This window comes from Sinohyriopsis cumingii, chromosome 14 (assembly GCF_028554795.1).
Source record: "Sinohyriopsis cumingii isolate HCF-2022 chromosome 14, ASM2855479v2, whole genome shotgun sequence".
NCBI classification, from domain to species: Eukaryota; Metazoa; Mollusca; class Bivalvia; order Unionida; family Unionidae; genus Sinohyriopsis; species Sinohyriopsis cumingii.
This window is the reverse complement of record NC_142974.1, coordinates 93,879,919-93,897,392: the sequence shown is the minus strand read 5'-3', so window position 1 is coordinate 93,897,392 and position 17,474 is coordinate 93,879,919.

Below are 17,474 nucleotides of genomic sequence, written 5' to 3'. Positions count from 1 at the left end.
ACATTGAGCTTCTCAACATTTACAAGTAATAATTATTTTTTATGTTTTTATTATTAATACTTTTGCATTCTAATTTGGTCATTTCCTCCGCTACAAATATCATTTGGATTTCGTTATACAGACAACTCCTCCTTGTAAAATATTCTTTCAGTATTATCTCCCTTCAGTTCATTCAATTTATAATCTATATGATCTGCTACAATTATTTATCTAATTGCATAACTATCTTCCTTAAGCAGAAATATGGCTATACTCTGACATAATAACTTTCTCGCCTTACTATGTTCGGGCGTTGCATATGTATCAGTTTTCAGTCAACCAAATAAGTTAATCAATTATTTTGACCTAATCAAGGGTCACTGTCTATCATTGGTTACAAATTTGTGTACATGTATCTGTAATACGAATTATATCCATCAACATATTTCGATAATGCATCCTCCCAGTTTTTGGTTTTGTATTCAGAGAAATACTTCCACACACATGTCTTCGATTAAACCATTTTGCAATAGCCCCATTATCTGAGTAACTAGACAAGCATTCAATGTTTTTTGTTTTTTTTCTTCTCCGATATATCCTTAACAATTTCGGTTGTAAAATTATTTTTCTTGTCTTTCGAGGATTAACTATTTTTCCAAAAACTCTAGTATATTCTTTCCCTCCACGACCACCCCGTTTTCTAAGTGTATGACATCTATTACCATCAATATTAATTGTAACCAATATAATAGCATTACCGCTCCGATGGCCTTGTGGTTACAGCGTCCGTATCTGATGTGGAAGGTCGCGGGTTCGAACCCCAGCCGAGTCATACCAAAGACTTACAAAAATGATACCTACAGCTGCCTCGCTTGGCGCTCAGCATTAAGAGGTTAGTGTTAGGACTGGTCGGCTTAGTGTCAGGATAATGTGACTGGGTGGGACAAAATGCTACATGTCCGTGGCATGATGCCCCAGTGATAGACATCACTATAAACTGCCACACTGCAGACATCGTAGCGATATGACTATAAATTGTTGAGGCTACGTTAAAAATCCAAATCACACACACACACACACACACACATATGCCTGCATATGAATGATGTCTGCCTTGAGCTTATAAATCGAGTAACCTACATAACTATTTCAATGGGGGAAATCATTTCCAAGCTTGTCTATGTAATGTGTATGTGGATTGCTCCGTTAACATTCTCGACGGTTAGAATAGTGTTTTCTCTCTCTTCGATACAGTCCTAACTAATCTGTGAACTCAGCTGATTGAAAAAATGTTAAAAAGGACTGGACTTTCAAAATCGTAGTATAGATGTTGTCAATACTGTTTTCTTTTAACTTCTTTCGTTTCAAAACTTACGTTAACCCTCTTGCCTCTGACATTTGTTACTATTTTTTTGCAATAGTCCATCTGTTCATTCTGGTCCATTTTGTTGGCCTTCTAAACTTTCGTATTGTGCCTGGGTCAGATTATTAAAACAATAGAATTTGCCCGGTTTTCTTCACTGGTTATACTCGCTATTTTTTTTATATAAAAGATTTATATATATTAGGTATTGTTCCAAAATTATTTGATTCCTTTTATGTTTGTGTATGATGTGCGTAATATGGGTTATAGAGTAAACAGCTTCTCCTTGCATCAGATACGCAGCTTTTAAAAGCCTGCTGGCTCCGCTTGGTCATTTTTTCACTTCAGAGGAGGTACAATTTAAAAAAAATTTCAGCCGCAGTGCATGAAAGTAATACAGAGGTGTACCAACATTCTCTCCACTGTGTATATTGCAAATGTAAACAACTTCACCTTACATTCGCCTCTCTCTCAGAAACTTTATATTAAGTCCGCTAGGAAATCCTAAATGTGTATCGAAATTCAGTAATTATACTTGTACTTTATGTGGTTCTCAGATGCATTATTTGAGTTTCTTCTATATGGTCTGGTGTTGTTCTAACCAAACGCTGTAAAGGAGTATCAAAACATATTGTAGCTCTAATACAGCCTTACGATCGATTGAGGTGGGTTATTTTGGAGAATAATTTGAGCGTTGGTGTGGTAGTGATGTTCTTGAAATTTGTTGCATTGATTTTCTTAAACTTTTAAGAGTTAGTGGCCTGGTGCTCTTGTTTAAATATTTGATAGAATCATCATTATCTGCAGATTCCGCTACTATTACTACTATTACTACTACTACTAGTAGTAGTAGTAATAGTCTACTAATGCAAAATGCCTTGCATGAATGTCACCTACATGCAGATAAACTTTAATCAAGCAATCCAAACAATTTGAATAACAACTAAATGAGTTATTTTGTGTAACCAAATAATGACTGGTCATTCTAGCTTAAGTTTCGAGACTATAATACTTGTCTTCCTATGTCATTTGTTTAAAACAGTAAAAAAAAAAAAAAAAACGAAACATACCCATTGCAGACTGCATTCATTAGAACACGATTCTTTCGCAATAATTCTTGGTTTTACATAACACATTTCAGTTATTCTCATTTTAAATATTTTGCTCAAGATCCAATTAGCTGTGTTCATTTCAATCTAGAAAATGAAAGCCATTCGGGTGTCCTTCGTCTCTGCAATTTCTTTGAAACAAAAAGTCAATCAATTACACGCTCGTCTTTAATTGTATTTCAAAATGTTAACATTTTTTTAACTTTACTTTTCGAATTAAATCCTTAAATACAGGAATTTATGTCATTCATGATTGGTAAATTGTGCTCTGAAACTGGTTAGTTTTAATGGGATTTTTCGCTTGCTTTTAGTTCTGTTCCTTTTCTTATTTTGCTGCTGTTATTTTGTTTGACTCTTTTCTGCATTGTAAAATGTAAAAAAAAGCGAAATGCTTTTTTATTTCCCTTTTATGCCCCAGAAATGGTTCTTTAAATAATATGTAGTCAGTAAACGGCTGCGAATGAAGTCAATTAACAAGAAAATTGTGTCCATTTTGATGTGATCTATATGCGCTTAATGTATCTTTTGATTGCCAGATAGCAAAATTATTAATAATATCTCTTTTCAACATGGGAAATTAGTATGTTTCATATTTATTAAATCGATGAGCCTTTTCGGACATGCAGTAAATATACACTAAAGATTGTTTAGTATGTTCTTGGAAACGACGTTTTCTGTTAGAACGTTTGATTTTAATTTCCCCAATCAAATTCCTTGTTGCTATGTATTCCAAAGTTTGATTTTAATTTCCCCAATCAAATTCCTTGTTACTTTGTATTCCAACGTTTGATTTTAATTTCCCCAATCAAATTCCTTGTTACTATGTATTCCAAAGTTTGATTTTAATTTCCCCAATCAAATTCCTTGTTACTATGTATTCCAAAGTTTGATTTTAATTTCCCCAATCAAATTCCTTGTTACAATGTATTCCAAAGTTGTTTTTTTTTTTTAACGTTCCTTTGTTACAAAGTTTAATAGGTTATAGGATTTCATTTTTGTGGTCCGCCCGAGAAATTAACTCAGATCTTTTTCATCACCTAACTTTCCAAAGCTAGATAAACAACTGAAGTCGTTTCAACAGCAAAGGCACAACAACAAAGGCATTGAGTAACAAGGGCTTGATTATCACATGTTTTTCATAATCCATAATTAACAAAGGTCTAACAAAGGTGCCAGGTAACAAAGGCGTGATGAACACATCTCATTCATAATCAGTGCATTGGAATCACAGGTAACTCGTTTAAAGCATGCTGCATTATTACGTCGATAAAAAGAGGTTCCGAAATTTTGCAGTAGTTAAAGGACAGCGACATTTTACAAAATTTAGATTGTACATATAATGCTTTAAATTGTGGGGTTGAGGCGGTTGTGGGGTTGTTGTTGTCTTTTAGTGGGGGGGGGGGTCAAATCAATGAATGATTGAAGAGATTTTTATGTTCATTAATACATTTCTGGCGTGGATTGATACAGTGGACATTGCTTGGGCGGAGTGTTATAGATGTATGACAGACCGATCTAACATATTCAGAGTGCCACATCATTAAACAACTGATTTTAATGAAAAGGGGTTACTTCTAAGGATTTTGATTGCAATATTTATTTATTTTTTCTTTCAAAAGTATTTTTTTTTTGTTTTGTTTTATCGGGTTTAAAATCGTCACTTAAACAATTTTAGAACTATATTTAGTCAAGACTTTTTCATAAAAAATGTTTATTATTTGTCGCTGAGAGTAACAGGTATACTATACGATATGGGTGACACAAGACAACAAGTCATGTAAGTTAAGTCACTGTCAATTTGCATGATTCATGTGGAACATGCATTATAAAAATGGTAATACTAGAAGCCTTGTTTAGTTGTAAGGAATTCTTGATGGCGCCTTCTAATCGATTACATAAATGTATACTAAAAGGTCAGGATGAATACATCTCAGTATGTGTCAACACTGGTGACAATAGTCAAAAGGTCTGGATGAATGCATCTCAAAATGTGTCAAACCGCTCCGGTGGCCTAGTGGTTAGAGCGTACGCATTGGATGCGGGAGGTCGTGGGTTCGATCCCCGGCTGAGTTATATCAAAGACTTTTTTTAAAAAAATGATACTAACAGCTGCCTCGCTTGGCGCTCAGCATTAAGAGGTTAGTGTTAGGACTGGTCGGTCCGGTGTCAGGATAATGTGACTGGGTGGGACATCGTGCCACATGTCTGAGGCATGGTGCCCCAGTGCTAGACATCTCTATAAACTGCCACATTGCAGACATCGTAGCGATATGGCTGAAAAATTGTTAAAGCTACGTTAAAAATCCGAATCACACACACACATACAATAGTCAAAAGGACTGGATGACTACATCTCAAAATGTTTCAACGTTGTTGACAATAGCCAAAAGGTCTAGATGAATAAATCTCAAAATGTGTCTACATTGTTGACAACAGTCAAAAGGTCTGATGAATAAATCTCAAAATGTTTCAACATTGTTGACAATAGCCAAAAGGTTTGGATGAATAAATCTCACAATGTGTCAACATTGCTGACAATAGTCAAAAGGTCTGGATGAATAAATCTCAAAATGTTTCAACATTGTTGACAATAGCCAAAAGGTCTGGATGAATAAATCTCAAAATGTGTCAACATTGTTGACAATAGCCAAAAGGTCTGGATGAATAAATCTCAAAATGTGTCAACATTGTTGACAATAGTCAAAAGGTTTGGATGAATACATCTCAAAATGTGCCATCATTGTTTACAACAGTCGTGACATATTTTAAGATTTATTCATCCTGATGGGTAAAGAGAGAGGAAGGTTGTGAGAAACAGAAGGAAAGATGAAAAACTAAAACAGGCCTAAATATGGAAATACAGGTCTAAAAAACATACATACAGGCAGATATACCACATCAATAGAACAATAATATAATTACAAAAGCGATATCGCCATTGTAATGATATAACTTTATCCCACTCATATATTTTGATATCTCATAATGAAATATATAATAATAATTGTTTACTACCAGTATGTCCAACGTCATCAACATGGACAAGTATATACACATTTCGATAAATAAATGATGAATTTCGTTATAACGTACTCTATTATAAAGTCTGAGAAGCCTGGTTCCTGTGAAACGTTATAAATAATTTGTACTGTATGTGTTGTGCATCAACACTTAACTCACCGTAACGTAATGATATGCTAGTATGTGTCGTGGACCAAACTTTAACTCACTGTAACGTAATGATATGCTAGTATGTTTCGTGGACCAAACTTTAACTCACCGTAACGTAATGATATGCTTGTATGTGTCGTAGACCAAACTTTAACTCACTGTAACGTATTGATATGCTAGTATGTGTCGTGGACCAAACTTTAACTCATCATAACGTAATGATATGCTAGTATGTGTCGTGGACCAAAATTTCACTGTAACGTATTGATATGCTCTCACTGTAACGTATTGATATGCTAGTATGTGTCGCAGACCAAACTTTAACTCACTGTAACGTATTGATATGCTAGCATGTGTCGCGGACCAGACTTTAACTCACTGCAACATATTGATATACTAATATGTATCGTGCATCAGTTATTTACTCACTGTAACATAATGAAATAATGACATGTGTTTGTGCATCACGAATTGACACACTGTAGCATACTGATGTAACAAGATGTGTTTCGTTCATCAAACTGAGCTCACTGTGAACTACTTGTATATTCAGTCCAAATTAGTTTGTAATAAATTGGAGCTTTAAAGTCTATACATATGTGTGCACATAATAAATGATAGCCCACCAGGGGATATAATTTGTTGGTATCGAAGAGACATGTCTTAAAATAAGTATATACCTACTGCTAAGTCCTCTCTCAGACAGAAATAAATTCAGTGTGGTAGGTAGGGGGGTCTTTTCTTACATACATTTTACACTCCACTCCATGTACAATTTGGTGAGTTTCTCTCTCTCTCTCTCTCTCTCTCTCTCTCTCTCTCTCTCTCTCTCTCGTTGACTAGTATATACGTATTTAGTGTGATAGCTGCATCTATAAGATTTTATGACGTCGTTATTCAAAAGACGTACAAAGAATGTCGGTCTTGGTTAATTGTTCTTTGTTTTTCACGTCTTTAAATGGTTGTTGCTGTTTTGGGGCTTAACGCCATTTTTCAGCACACGATCGCGACCAGTATAGTTGGTGAAGGAAGAACTCGTGGAACCCCAGTAAGAACCACCATGGGAAGCTATTGGTAAAGGCGAACACTTCAGACCACTTAGCAGCCCGATGTTCCCCATCAAACGGTAGACCTCTTATTAACTATTGGCACCACATAACTTACTTACGTAGTGTAAGCAAAAACGTAGAGTTTGAACCACGTGGAACAGTTGCATATTTGTTGTTTAAGCTAAATTCCAATTTATTTCATATATCTAATCAAGTCCATTAAGTCAGCACATACACCTTTGGAAGAACAAAATATTAATTCTGTACCTACCAAAAAAGCGCCCACAGTTCCATTGCAGTTGTAAGGCTGGTAGAGCTTATGCTGTTAAAAATCAAACGGTCATCACAAACGAAGTAATAAAATATCAGATCCGACAGCACTCAAGACACAACAAAAGATATGTTCCAAACGTTCATTGTTGTGTCAAAGCAATTCGATTAAGACTGAAAGATATATGTCAAATATATTCAGTAGTGTCAAAGGCCTATTTTGTTGGATCGAACACTTGTATGCAGTTCATCTTTCATTAGATAAACAAAAGGTTCTAAAACCAGTTTATCGAACTAAGTCGGGTACAGCCCTCGCTATTCGTTATATATCGTAGTGAGAAGCGATGACTAGGTGGCATGGCTAGCTTACCAGGCTTGCAACCCATTCAAATCCTGCCCAAATCACGGCTAAATTGTTAAAGCTGCGTTACAAATCTAAATCATACACACACATACACACACATACATCAGACTGGTACGGATGAGTTATTGGACATGTTGTGGTAATGTATTTAGGCAAGACACTTTCCATTGAGGCGGAAATTACTAAGCCTCTCTTGTGTTGATGTGCATTCACGCATCACAGAAGCAAATCATTAAATATTGTTAATTCTAACGGAGTCCAATTCTTGCCTTTTTCCAATGAATCAACCGATTTTCATCTCTGAGACGTTTGACCTTAGATCTGGATGCCTGTGAATGCATTCTAAACTTTATGGCCTGTTTGACATCAATACAAATATATCCGATTTTGTTGGGAAACTTTGAAGGAGCTGCTAGTCAAAGAATAAACCAATTTATTTTATGTTTTTTTATGCATTACGGGATGTGGGGAGTGTCATTCAGAAAAAGGATCCATCATACAATTTTTTGATGAATGGAAAATGAAATAAAATTTATCTACTCAATCAATGAAAGTCGTTTATTTTCCATAGGGTTTATTCACATCATCAATGAATCAATGTCTAGCAACCGATCTATATTAAAATGACAATCGGGCATGTTCGCATGTTTTTGTACTAAAAAGTTGTTCTGAACGTTTGACATTTTTATGTCCATTTTCAGAGTAGGATCTTTTTAAAAAAAAAATAAACGTGATATACAGTTCTCTTTATCTCGGGCAATTTATAGTAATTTGATCAAGGTACAACATGCATTATTAGAACATTGCTAACTGAACAGTATTAATACCAGGACAGGTACATAATAGCAGTATAAATACCAGTGCAGGTACAACATAACAGTATAAATACCATGGCATGTACACAATAACAGTATAAATACCATGGCATGTACACAATATCAGTGCAAATACCAGGGCATGTATACAATATCAATACAAATACCAGGCTATGTACAAAATAACAGTATGAATAACAGGGCACGTTCACAATAACAGTATAAATACCAGTGCTTGTACAAAATAACAGTATAAATACCAGGGCAGATACACAAAAAAGTATAAACACCAGGACAAATACACTATAAGAATATCACTATCACGGCGTTTACACAATTCAGTATAAATACCAGGGCAACTACACAGTAACAGTATAATCACAAGAGCAGGCACACAATAACAGTATAAATACCAGGGCAGATACACAAATAACAGTATAAATACCCGGAGATTTACATAATAACTACACAGACAGAACAAAACAATTCAAATAGCAAACATTTCAATAGGTAAAGAAATAATAAGAATGAAAATAAAATCAAACATAAATTTATTAGTAAGAAAGGTAATTGTAACTATGTGGCGAACATGAACCAATCTATTACACCATTTAGAAGGCAAATAAACAGTTTCCATTGTGCACACATTTGTTTGGCCATCATTTAAGGATGCTGACTTGTCAAATGTTTGAGAATGTAAAGATTTTGATAATTTATCTTTTTACATTTTAAGGGCTCCTCCATCAAGCAATTTTTTTAAAAAAACAATGGATATTCTGGTGCACATTGTTATGCCTATCTCAGTGTTGAATATCTTTCTCCCATCACAGTGAAATGCATAGAAGAGAAGTACCCTGTCAATAATTGGCCATAAACTTATATGGATAAATTATCCTGTCACTACCCGTTCACGCAATAATATTTGAACGAGTATTGAATAATTCATCAAATCTGCACAAGTTAAAACTTATACACTCCTATTATCAAATTCATACAGAAAAGTGTATCCTTTTGAGTGATCATTTCTGCAACCAATATTCGGCCTGCTTCTCTTTTTGTGCCTCCCATCATGCTGACTATTCCAGTTAGACAGTATGGTGTTTGTATTAAGTTGCATTATTTTTAGACAGATGAAAGCAATTAACATTTTATTTTAAAGTACGGTTCTTCTTAATTGTAGAGGAAACATAATTGTCTTTTTCACTCCAGTTCATGTTGTCTCAAGGAAGAGACTTCATAAAGACTTACAAAGAAAGAAAAATAACCGTAGAAAGTGGCAATGCCATTGTGAATTTGGTAAATGTGTGTTATTATGTTAACTCAATTGTTCAGCATAATCATGGACACCGTTTGCCATGATAACAACAATAAAAGTCTTTTACGCATGCGTGTTTGACGCATGTAGGGGGAGACGCACAATTGTGGCAGCTAAGGGTTTCTTTGTCAATATTCTGCTATAAGACTGTAGTGAGGCATCGGTGTTTTCCTAACCAGTAATCACGATAGTAGGCGTTCTGTACTTTGCATTGAATGAGACAATATGTCATTAAGATCACTAGGAAATGTAATTTTTTTTATATGGGAAATTGCCATAATTGTGCAGTGGAGTACAAAATAAGAGCCCGCTTAGAAAGAAGTGGTTTAAAAACTCATGAGCTAAATAATACGGTTACCCGAGTAATAATGATTTGCTGTTAATAATGATCTGAGTATTGTATTTGGCATTCATGATACAACGTTACTGTGGTTCAAGTCCTCCTTGTTCATCAGGACACAAATTGTATCCGCAAAGGAATGCACTCCAGCCCAGTTGATCTATATTGTGGTGTTCCACAGGGGATTGTTCTTGGACTTGTTCTCTTCATTCTATACACCCAGCCGTTTTCAAGTGTCATAGATCATCATCCAGTGTCTTACCAATTGTACTCTGATGACACCCAAATATACAAATCTAGCCACCCAACTGAAGTTGATGCTACCATCCAAGGTGTAGGGAGATGCATTTCTGATGTGAAATCATGAATGACATGTAACAAGCTGCAGATGAATGATGATAAAACTGACGCCATTATAATCACAACACTAAGACTTTCTCATTCACATCCTTTACCTCAAACAATACATATTAGTAACACCAACATTAAATTCACACAATCAGTACGAAACCTAGGTGTTACTCTGGATAGTAATCTCACATTGCACTAACATGTCATGAACATATGCAAGGCTGCATATCTTGAGCTGAGATGCATCAGCTCCATTCGCAAATATCTTTCAGTTGATGCCACTAAAACACTTGTGTTCATTAGTACTTTCAAGACTGGACTATTGTAACTCAATTATTTCTGGTTCGTCTCAGTATCTACTCCAGAAACTATGAAAAGTTCAAAACATAGCTGCTCCGATCATCCTTAGAGTACCACGATCAGAGCACACCTCCCCTTGCTCTGTACCTTAAACTGACTATCCATTCGATCCAGAATCAAACACAAAATGTGTTCTCTGTGCTAAGTTTCACTGACGGACTCCACTACAACATACCTTTCCGACCTCACCCATGTGTACACACCAGCAAGGTACTTACGCTCCTATTCTGACAATCGTATGCTCATTATTTCCACTATGAAAATTAAGTCATATGGACAGCGTTCTTTTGTACACCAGGGCCCAGCAACGTGGAACGAATTCCCAACCGAACTTTGACACAAAGACAGTGATCTCATCCAGGAGTGCTCTTAAAACTCACCTATTTCGTCTGCAAGAACAAACTTAAAGACCCTGTAATGTTTCCTACCTTAAAGATATTCAGTATGTTTTTATGTTTTCTAATTTAATTATTTCATTTTTTTTAATCATATCATTATATATGTTTTTATATTTAAGGTGTTGTCTAATGTTGTTAAGCGCTTAGAGCATCTAAAGATTAGGCTGTATACAAAGTCCTCATTATTATTATTATTATTATTATTATTATTGTTGCTTCTGTTATTATTATTATTGTTGTTGTTGCTGTTGTTATTATTATTATTATTATTATTATTATTATTATCATTATTATTATTTATATATATACATATATATAAAAAACTGGTCAAATAGTATTACATGCAAACCTACACTATTGTAACATCTTAGTGATCACACAGAAACTTTGTGAAACAATGGACTTATACCACAATAATAAGTCCTGGGTTGAATAAGAATGGATAATGCTCCACACAATTTCGGTTGTGTTTTACGTTTTGTACCTAACGTTTAAAGGCACCTTTTTTTGACTAGTTTCTCACGCAAAGCTGAATTAAAGAAACGAAATATGTTCCATGATTAAAGACATAGCTTCATTTGAGGATATTCGGGAGGTAGAATACCATGACTGAAGAGACTTTGCAAAGAAATAAAATCATCTTGATGTATTATGCTGACCTGAGGCTAATAGTGTATTCATTGACTTTACTTTTTATAGCCAACTCCAGACAATATTGTGTATGAGAAGTTGATGATATTTGCAAGATCAGGGATCAACGATGTTAATAGTGTCAGTTGTTACATAAAATAACAAAATGCCGTATGAAAATATATTGGGAAATTAACTATGGTATAGTAGGGTCTTCATTCTCCTAAAAGTTGGTCGCAATTCTAGTTACAAAAATCAACGGTTCAATGTCATTTAGCCATTTTATCACAAAAATCAGCGTCTCAATGTCATTAGGTCACATATTATAGAAATCAGCGTGTCAATTTTATTACGCCATCCTATTACAGACATCAATGTGTGAATGTCATTAAGTCATCTTTTTACAGAAATCATCGTGTCAATGTCATTATGCCACCCAACTACAGAAATTATCGTGTCGATGGCATTATGCCACCCAATTACAGAAACCATCGTGTCAATGTCATTAAGCCATCCTAGTACAAAATCCAACATGACAATGTACAGTAAACCATCCTATTACAGAAATCAGGTCATCATTCGATTCTGCATCTTATATACATGCAGAGGAAAAACTACTATTCTATCAAACTTGTCATGATTACTGCAGCAGTTCCATTGAGTTCTAAAAACATGTCGGTGACCATGGTACAGAAGAATTGATTCTAACTTTATAAGGAACCTGTTCAAATGTCTCTCATGTTTTACCCACTATTGTTGAAATAACAGCTAGCCTTTCTTGCATCTTTAACTGATATACTTGAAGTCTGTTTATGCAATGTTACTTTTTCATTTCAGCAATACTACTATGTTCTTTGTATGAGAGGCAACAAGAAAAGATACCCCCGTAGAGTTGTCTCTAGATGACATGCTAAAAAAATGGTCTGGACGGTGTATTGGTAACATGTCTGGGTTTGCACCTCCAGGGATTAATTTCAGGTTCAGATATGTTTAAGAGTGTGTCTTTGCGATTTAAAGTCGTGGGTTTTTTCTAGGTTCGCATGTTTCCTTGACATCTAGTGCTGCAATGCTCAGACGTCTGCCTCGACGTATACGATTTTTGAACTTTATTGTACAACTGACAAAATGATTCGTTAGGGTTGATTTGGTTTGTTGGCTCGCTATTTGTAACGCAATTGCAACTAAAGTAAAGTGCCTTGCCCAATGACACAGCACGATAGTCGACTGCTTATCGGAAGCTTTACACATTCTCGATATTAGCAAAATCGCAGTGAGAGACGTACAATTAACATTTTTAATAATGTAATATGCATATAATTAGACCATTAAACGGTGCCAGAAGTGGGATATAGATAAAACAAATAATTGCTCTTATTTTCGGCAAGTAATATTGGTTTGTTTTGTTATGTTTTTCTTTATTTTTTTAAAGAGAATGCACTTGTTTGAGGTAATTGCAAAGTGCACATTCAGTTTTTATATATTTCAACCAGATAGGTGAGAGGATGCATCTAATTGGTGATGATAACGTCCGTATTAAATCAAATTTTCTAAGTATTCTAGAATCCAAGGGTTAATTAAGAGACAGAAAATACCACCATCACGCCAATTCTGCGATAGACACTTTCCTGTATTAGTTTGAGATTAGGCTCGTAGGAGTCAACAAATCGAATCCAATTCTACAATTCTCCTCAAGGCAATCTAGTTAAATTTCCAATTTTTCTCCAGCCCTTTCATGAAAAAGAGATGTCTTTGGTTAAACGTATTTGATTGAAGAGTTGCCCTTAAAATTGACTAATGGCTTTAAACAAGCAAGATTGATCCAAAACTAATACATTCATAACAGTTACAGTCCAACTCTGGTTTTGGCAAGGACTGTCTGTTTCTCTATTGAAGTTGTTCAACGATTTTTGCATTATCGTCTACTTGCAAAAATTATTTCAGTTTTGTTAGTATTTTTTTTTGGGAGTGGGGGGTCAAGGCAAACAAATTGATTCGATTCAGACGATTAAATGTATCGTAAATAAAATCAAAACAAGAGGTCATATTTCATTAGAAAACATGCTAAATTAAAGATCTATCCTGGAAGTTATTTATATATACTCCTGCTGAAGCTCAGTGCCTACTCAAAATATCGACGTCTGATTGGTCAACGTCTGAAGGTTTTAAACCTTCATGTTGGGTTTAACCTCAATCAACCGGACCTCTCACGTGCCTCAGTGACACTTCTGTCAAACGAGGTTTCTATCAATAAAATTAGCATGGTTCGTCCTGACTTTGTTGCTTTTCATCGATATGCAATGAAAATACAAACTATGACATGGGGGAAAAAACGGGGAGAAAAAGAGGTGCCGAAGATTTGGCAGACTGACACTTTTAAGATAATCCAAGAAAACATGTCTGTCATTCAGAATGAATGTTGCACGATCACATTTTGCTGTATTTTATCATAACGTAAATTTCGATGATGCCAATTCTTACGTAAGGGATGGGATCAAAATATATTCGTTTGATGATAGCAAACAGCAAGGTGTCGATATTTTCTTATACGGTCTGGCAAACCAATACTAGTAAGTCAACCTTGTAAGGTCACATTGGAGCTTTCTCAAAATTTGATTGGCAGATGTTATAAGGTGGCGTAATATGTAATTGTGATGAGATGAAATAATGTTTAGGACCGCTCCGGTGGCGTCAAGTTAGAGCGCCCGCCTTGGATGCGGGAGGTCGTGGGTCCGAGTCATGCCAAAGACTTATAAAATGGTACTAACAGCTGCCTCACTTGACGCTCAGTATTAAGATGTTAGTGTTAGGACGGGTCTTCTTGGTGTCAGAATAATGTGACTGGGTAGGACAAGATGATACAAGTCTGCGGCCTTGATGCCCCAGTGCTAGACATCACTATAAACGGCCATAATACAGACATCGTAGCGATATGACTGCAAAACGTTAAAGCTACCTTAAAATTCAAAGCACACACACACACACACGTATTGTTTCGAGTAAACACCAGCAGTTACATTACATTGACTTATTGAGACGCTAACTGCATTTTGGCCTGTTTGATTGCAGAAATTATATCCAGATAAGTTGCGAAAAATGCCTTGACCGAAGCGCCATCTTTCGATAACAGTGATCATTGAATCATTATATTTCACCGATACCTTGCCTTAAGCTAGAAAATCATTATCATAGGCCAGTAACTTAGTAAATATTTGTCTCCCGACTGGTTAGTCAATTACGTCAGTCGCATCATATTGACGTCATTTCCACAACGGTTACCTTTGAACTTCTCCTGAAATACAGCAATTGGTTGCTTGTGTTACAGCGGTACAAGGCATAATAGGTACAAATATATACATTTATTTGTACTTTGTTAAAAGGTGGCAGTTTAGACGGTTTATGAACTTGACAAGAATGCATTCCGTTGTCATAGCATATACAATCTGGTCAAGATGAAACCTAAAGGAGGTATGCACTATTTGAGTATGAGTGTCCCATTCACGACCAGCACAAGACCACCTCATACCGCTCTTTTATGGTGGGTTTAATTTTCCGAATCTTGTTTACTGAGGTTTCATGAAATAAATCTTTCCAGGTATACACAGCACGCCAATTTATGTATTGTTTTCATTTCCCTAAAGATAACTATTTTCATCTAATACAATGGACACGATGTGTTGATCATTCTACAAGTCCGATCAAGAATATTTGTTTTTCGAGCATTTGGCGGGCAAGGCAATTTTTCAACAAAATCCCATGACCCATCACCTGCCCCCTTTACAAGACAAGAGAGTGGGTCCCTTTATATAATGTACGGCAGCTCCCATTTATAAACGGGTGACTGGACGGTAGCTCTGGTTGATTTGTCTGATTTTGTCTTACCTTTAATGCCAGTATGATTAGACAGCCAATAGGAAAACGGAATACTTTTCAAGCATTTGGTATATTGGCTGGTTGCTATATTTATTTTTTGTAATACTTTCATTGTGGAAAAGGAATTGGAACATATGACGAAATTTCTTTTTTTTTCTTTTTTTCTTTCTTTTCTTTTCTTGGAGAAATTGCATTGTGGTTCAAAGACGTTAGCATGTCTTTTTTTTCTTCGGAAAAATGGCAATCTGTTCGATATGGTGGCATAGAATCTGCAGCAGTTGCAATAGCTTGTCTCCATCCTTCGAATCATCTGTGCATTGCATTGTACGTCCACCAATTGAGCCTTTGGGTTCACTGAATGAACAACAGGAAGATTCCTTTTAAACAGTATCGATTTGGCAAAGATACATAACTTTAATAACCATGAATTTCGCATAATAGGCAAGAATAATTTTGGTTGCTTCTGGATGGTGGCGAATTCGTATGCCAGAAAACGGAATGAAAATTGGATTCCTATCAAACATAATTTGGTATCTGGGCCAAAAGCTGGAATGAAATTTGGTTTTCGATTATACAGGATCTGATATATGTGCCAAAACAAAATACACCACAAGAAACAACGTAAATGAATGTATTCCGTATTCCAAACAAAATACACAAGGACAGAATCATCATTACACAACCGCTCCGGTGGCCTAGTGGTTAGAGCGTCCGCCTCCGGAAGAACCACCGACCCACGAGAAGCTACTGACAAGCTTTCTCACATACCCACAATTAGAATCCTAAACTCCTGAACAATTGTTAAAGCTACGTTAAAAATCCAAATCATATCACAGACAACACACACGTCATTACACAAAAACAACATTATTAATGCACACATAACTCCGCCCGAATAAATTGGAACTTGTCGCGTGCTAGATATAAGTTTCGAAAGAAAATGTCGTTTTTGTGTATGAATGCGCATAGCAACAAGTTTTCCATTTGATCTGGAATGAACAGATTTTTGTATTTTTGTCGATTCTACGAAATTTCGTGATTATGGACTGGGTTCATCTGTGCAGATTGTACATGAAATACATCGGATTGAAGCAGCGCGGGAGAAGCGTGTTGACGTCTGCAAGTGTTTGTTTTGTAACTGACTCTTTGAAATCATAATGTGGGGAAAATATGAAGTGCTTCAATTGCAATTATCAAAAAGATAATATTGAAGTTAATGTTTATTTCATTTTGAGTGCAGTAAGGAGGATGTAATTGCACTTGGAATATAGTTGAAATTACAGTACAATTTCGAAATGTGTAATTAAGCTTGAGAACACATGACATGGCTCATGTAATTCGGATTTGCAGAACTAAGAAAGTACATTTTGAGGAAATTTAGAATGTAAAACTGTAAGTATATTTTTAGCCATTCGTATTACCAGCTAAAGGAGACAGTTCATGCCTTTATAACTTGCATAGCACTGGGGCATCATGCCGCAGACATGTAACATGATGTCCCACCCACATTATTCTAACACAGGCTGATCAGTCCTAACACTCACCTCTTAATGCTAAGCGCCAAGCGAGGCAGCTGTTAGTACCATTTTTGTAACTTTTTGGTATGACTCGGCATCTGAGGCGAACGCTCTAACCACTAGGCCACCGGAGAGATGACATTTCTAGTAATGTAGTAAACAATTGATCAGATTTCTTCAACTGTTGAATGGCGTTGTCGTTTGTGCCAATCCGTACCATTTTCCGAGTGGCAGAGTATTCTAAAGCGGTCACCATTACGGATCACTACCATCTCACCTCTGCATAGGTTCGAGTCTCGGACACGGTCAATGTGGGTACGTGTCAGTAGCTTCTCGTGAGTCGGTGATTCTTCCCATTTTGTTTTCGGGTTCTTTCTCCACCGTATATACTGGCCTTCCATGTATAGCCTATTTTGTGCTGAAACATTGCGTTAAACCCCATAACAACAACAACGAATTTAATCAAGGTGCAAGAGTTCAAGGTAGACATGGGATCTCTGCTTTTACTCTTCCTCTAACTGTCCGGAGGGCTCTAGCTCGAACTATACGGTATTAATTAGGTTTTTCAGTTGA